The sequence below is a fragment of the Cryptomeria japonica genome, chromosome 3 (assembly GCF_030272615.1).
Source record: "Cryptomeria japonica chromosome 3, Sugi_1.0, whole genome shotgun sequence".
In the NCBI taxonomy this organism is placed as follows: Eukaryota; Viridiplantae; Streptophyta; class Pinopsida; order Cupressales; family Cupressaceae; genus Cryptomeria; species Cryptomeria japonica.
The window spans coordinates 811,450,741-811,457,021 of NC_081407.1; positions in this window are offsets into that span (position 1 = coordinate 811,450,741).

The following is a 6,281-nucleotide window of genomic DNA, read 5'->3' on the forward strand; positions in this document are numbered from 1 at the left end:
CTTATTGTACTAATAATGTTGTTTTATACCTGTCTTCTTCTTTGACCTTGATTTACCAGAATCCTAATTTACAGTCAAATTTTGAAAAAATGTGTTTATTTGCTACTCTTCTAATAAAGTCTGAACTGAATGGTATGGGATAATTTAATGGCAATATAATGTCTTTGAGAGGTTTATAGTTAATGCAAAATCTCTTTTTACCTCTTTTATTTACTAGAAATGCAGGACATGCAAATGGACTTTTAGTTTCTCTTATAAAATTTCCTTCTAGCAGCTCATTCAAATGTTCATCCATTTCTTTGACTTCAGTGGAGCTTAGTAAATATGCAGGTTCATGGGGTATGATGGACATGCATTCTGGTCTTATCTTAATTTCACATTCTTCTTGCTCTGTAGACCAAAATTCTAGAGGATTCATGCTACAACAATATTTCTCAAATCTTTCTCTAATTTGAGCTAGTTCTTTTTCATTCTTATCTTTTGAAACCTCTTTTGCCCATTCTTTTGCAGAATTATTCTCTAGTCCTTCCAATCTATAAGTAACTACCTTCAAAATTGGAATTTTAACTTCATCTTTATAATGTAAAGAAATTTTTTGTTCTTCTAAGAATTAAGGGTTTATATTTGACCAGGAACAAATATCCTAGTAAAATATCACTATCCATATCATTGAATTCTACAAAATCTGTAATAAATTCTTTACCATAATTCTTGATATGAACATCTTGTGTGTACCTGCCCCATTTCAATTTTTCCCCTGTAATAGAATGTCTTTTTGGTAATTTTGGCTTCGACTTCCAAAACTTTTCTGGGATTGCTTTTGTTTTGGCAAAAGATCTTGTTGATCTTGAGCCAATGAGTGCATCAAATTCAATGGGCTTGTATCCTTCAAAACATAAAGAAATTCTAATATATATAGTATTATTTGCCAGGAGCGTAACAACAAAAGATTTTTCTTTTTCCTGTTCTTCGGGTTTTGTGTCGGTTTTATTTATTTTAGTCTCAAGCATAAGATCTCTAATTTCTCCCATAGATTGATTGAGTGTTCTTATTTGTTTTTTTTGTTCCTTCACCAACCTAGTTATCTCTTACACCTCATTCCTTATTAGATATAGTTTCTTGAAGACAACAATTTGGTCATTATTCTTGTTTTTTAATATCAATCTATTCCTTGTACCAAAATCTTTTTCTAAGTCTGAATCTTTATCACGTTCAACAAACTTTCTAGTACTATTCTTTTTCTTATTTTGATGTTCTCATTGCCATGGCGGAATCTTGTAACCAACCATTTTCTTACCATATGTTGATAATTCCTGTTTCATTTCTTCTTTCGGATCATTCGATTTCTTTAGATGTCTTCTACTTGCAGACCTTCTTTCTTATCTAGATTCGGTCTCTCTATATGGATCTCTACTTTTTTCTGTATCATATTTTTCCCGAGTTTCACTCAATTTTTCTCTCAGAAGGTTGACTACATAATCGTGTTTTTCTTCATCAGAAGAGCTTTCTTCATAATATACTATCTTTTGTTTCCCTCTTTCTTTTACCATATTATAAGTTTCTAATCTTGCAGGAAGAAGTTCAAAATAATCATCTTCTTCAAGAAATCCCTGATATCCTGGAATAACACCCCACTCTGTGTTTTATTGTTGAAATATTGCATATAATTTGACTTCTACATTCATTTTTCTTTTGCAATTCATTGCATAGTGGGGTCCATTGCAAATGAAACATCTCACCTATTTTGGAGCCTTTTGATGCAGTTTTCCTTTTAAGCATATATGGTGGAGGTCTAAACCCTTTTCTTTTAAACTAGTTTCTTTTAAGTGGAGAAACTCTAAATTTTCTCCAACGACGAGGAAAAGATTTCATTTCACCAGTATAGTATGAATTAGGAGCAAAGTAAGATTTCTTCTTAGGCTTTTTGCAAGAACATTTCCTTTTAAATTATTTAACTAAAGCAAACTCCTTGAAATCCTTATTTGGGGGCTGACTACAAAATTCCTTAAGATTGCATGTAGAATCAAACTCATTATCATTCTGGTTAATTGATTTTAAGAGACAATGTTTTTGTAGCTTATTTGCTATAACATTTTTTAGTTCAGCAAATGTGCTATTTTGGACTTGAAAACTCTTTTTGTTCATCACATAGTCTTTTGCCCAGCTTCCCAATTGACAAAGCAAAGAGTTTAGATAATGTCTTTTAGCTGACTCATTATTTTGTAGGTGAGTTTGGAACAAATACTTTTCAAATACCAAATTATATCTATGTAGCAAGATTAAATTCCTTAATTTCAAAGTGTATAAGATTCTCGTAGCTTGCCTAGCCTTATTTTTGGTGTATATATAAAATTCATCAATCATTTTAAATTTTAATTGTGGAAACTCATCAGTCATTATATCTTGTTTTCCAATATTTAAATCTTTAACAAAGCTTCCTCAAAATATTCAGTTTGGTCACCTATAGCATCTGCAGGGCCCTCTTCTGGCAATCCTTCCCACCAATCTCTTAATTTTCCTAAGAATAGTCTTACTGCATAGGCTACCTTTTGTGATTTTGTCCACAAAGTTCTATTATCAAATAAATTTTCTAAGGAATCACACCATACAACAATTGCATCATAAGGATCAATCAATTCATCTATATTTAAGATATACCCATTTGTGGCTTGTGGCCTTAATTGCTTAGGATGAATATTCTGGGTGAGAGGACCGAGTGAACTATTTTCTCCCGTGTTTTCATCAAATTTTGGCAAATTGTTCCCATTCTTCATCTTCTTATAATGGGAGTTATATGATTGGTTCTTTTTCTAATGCTAGATCTAAAGTATCTTCATCAGTAATGTCCATTTCTATTGTTGTTTCTTGAATAGATTCCGTTTCAGAGTCTTTATCTTGTTCAACATACACAGGTTCACTAATCTGTTTAGCTATCCCATTTTCTTGTAACCAATCTATTTCTACCACAACACTAGTGTGTTCCTTTGCGTTATGAGATTTAAGAATCTTTTCAGGTGATCATCATCATCTGAAAGCTCTTTTCTTCTCTGTATGATAACTTTTCTTGAAGGTTTCATTTGGGGTTTCTTTTTATCTTCTTCTTCTTCTTCAGAAATATCATATTTGGCCTGAGTTACCCTAATCTTTTTGACATATGCTCTAATCGTATCTATAGATAGGAATTCGAAAATCATCAAAGCAAATCAATATTAGCCTAGTTCAATCACAAAAACTCAATTGCAATGATAACAATCCTAATTACACTCAATGAAAACATGAAAACAAGACATTCAAGATTGAAAACTAAGAAAACCAAATGCAGATGTCTTCTTCATGTGGCTCCATTGTCCTTCTTTCTCCTTCAAATAACTTTGTTTGTGGATCTCACCTACTAGTGCATAAGATGATGTGAAAGCAAGTAGACAAGACGAGACGACAGCATAAGGGTACTAGAAGCGTGATTGATTCGACTAGGGACTTTGATTGAAGAAATTCATCCAATTTATAGATAAATTGGAGAAATGACAAGATTAGCATGAAGAGATTCGAATGGAAATTTCAAATCAAGAATGACAATTATGACAAATTGACACTTTCTATGCAAGATTGTTTGATTGTCAATTATGACAAATTACTATGTCAAAATTGATTGATTGTCAATTATGACAAATTATGACAAATTTGCTATGTCATTCCCATGAAATTAGGAGAAATATAGGAGAAAATTGAAATTAGATGAATTAGAAATTAGGAAATTAGAAATGAGGAAATTAGGAATTAAGTGAATTAATTAACAATTTTTCATTTATTAATTAATTCACAAAGAGGGAGGAGTTAGTTAACCAATTAAATAAACATTTAATTGTGACAAAAAGACTTAGGATAAATAAATAAATTATTTAACCTAGAGGGGGAAATGACAAACAAGGTTAAATGACTAAATCATGAAACCCTAGAAGATGAATTAGAAATGCAAGGATGACAATTAGGTTTTGACAAAAGATAATTGATGTCGCAATTGAGTTTTCGTGATTGAACTAGGCTAATATTGATTTGCTTTGATGATTTCCGAATTCCTATCTACATTAATTGGTGAACCTGATGTGAACTAACCCCCTAACCATGCTTTTGAGTGCTTTTGAGATGATTTGCAGGTAAAAAACCCAAGAAACAGGGTAATGCAGGGCTTTCTGAGAACTTTTGCGCCTGTGTAGGAGCAATCTGCACCTGTGTCAAGCATTTTGCGCCAGTGTCAAGGATTTCTGCACCTGTGTCAAAGGGATCTGCACCTGTGTTACTGCATTCTGCGCCTGTGTAAGACATTCTGCGCCTGTGTAAGGCCATAAACAGAGGTAAAAGGCATTGTTTTTACTTGCAAATTGCTTTGTTTTGCATTCTGTTTCTGCATTTTGGTTTTGCTTTGGTACTAATTCTCTGTGCAGCACCTTGGCATTACGCATGACAAAGACAACAAATGAAACTACTAACACATTTTATGCAGGTTCGCTAGTCAAAGACTAAGCAAATCAAACTTCTGACTTGGTGGTTTTGCAGGTTGCCTTGTACTCCAACTAAACTTGGTGTTTGTAATTCATAATTAGGCACCTAGTATGATTGTTAAATAGGATGGAATGAATGTGTGTTTGCTTTGATTGTTGAGTTTAACATTGGAGTAGGAGAGTATGCTCTCATCCTTTTTAGGGTGATCAGAAATCCAGATCTTTGATACCATTCTCAGGGCTCAGATTGTTTGTTACCTTTAGAGGGCCTGCCTTCCCGACCATTTGCTTTCTTTTGCAAGCAAGTGATAATCGTGAGAAGGGAATGACCCAAAGTGAGTACAGCTAGAATACCTTGGCATTCTAACTCACTATAAATAAATACCTGATGGGCGAAAGCTTTGAAGGAAGGGTTACGTGGGAATTGTAGTTACTTGGGAAGTGATGACCCTTGGACTCTTTCTCATATCAACATCTAAGTAGGGCCTCAAGGTCTAAATCGTGCTTGTGCGACTACATTTTTTTGGTATCTTGGTGGGCTTAATGTCTCAATCATGCTTGCGTGACACCAAGGAGTAACACTTAACAGAAATCCTTACTAAACACCTTGTATTTAGAAGCCAAAAATCCTTCTAGTTGCTTGAGAAGGACAAGTTCGGATACTTGGAAGAGATACTAAGTTCGCCATGGGGAGATTTCCATGGGGACTGATGCTTGGCTGCCCTAAGAAGTGAGTGCCATGGAGGGGAGCCCATGGGGTCAAGCATCTATGTATTCTCCTTGAATCTCATAACGAGTCTACCTCTCAAGTACCTATTGTCCTTGCCTACCATAAGAAATGTGTGAATGAGCATGATTGTCTTGAGTCTAAGTTGAAATATCTTGTCTTCTTTGTTTGTCAAAAGTTGAGTTGTTTCTCATTTCAAAAACAAGACAAATTGATTCAAAACAAGGTTAAACACAAGAACATTTCATTCAACAAACTTCAAAACACCTTCAAACATGGTTGTCAAACATTTTTCAAAATCTTGTCTCAACATTCATGTCACTTAGATTTAGGTTCATCCTAGGTTTGCATTTTGCAAATTCATTGTCAACTACCAAGGTTAAGTTTCACCTAGGTCATACTCCTTTGCATATCAATAAGGGTCATCCATTTGCATGTGTCCTCTTGCATTAGAGTAACACCATTTCCTAATTCAACCTTAGGTTTTGTCTTAGGTTGACATTGTCATACATTTGCATTTGCATCTTTGTCCTCATAACATTAGGTCACATTTGCATACCCTAGGTCTCTTCATTAAGCTTAGGTCATTATCATATCATATTAGGGTCATTTGCATAGTAATTGTCCCTTTGCATATCGTGTCAAAACTAGGTTTTGTCATACTTGAGTAATGTAAATCTTTGATAAACCCTAAGTTATTTTTAGGAAGTCTAGACCTTGTCAAACTTTTGTCTTTTTGTCATCAATGTCATTTAATCAAACCTAGCTTAGTATCTAAGCATATAGGGGAGACATTGTCATTTTGTCCTTTTGTCACTTGGTCCTTTTGTCCTTTGAGGTCTAGACATCATCTCAATTTCCTAAGGGTCTCTTTTTAGAGTTGCATTCCAAAAAAGTTTGTCAAAATCTTGAAAAACAACCAAAAACATAGGTTGCATTCTTGCCATAGATTGCATTCTCATCTATTTTAGTTTGCATTTAGTTGCATATCATACATTATCCTTGAAAAATCCCAAAAATATTGCATTTGCATAGTGACATGTTTGTTGAAATGA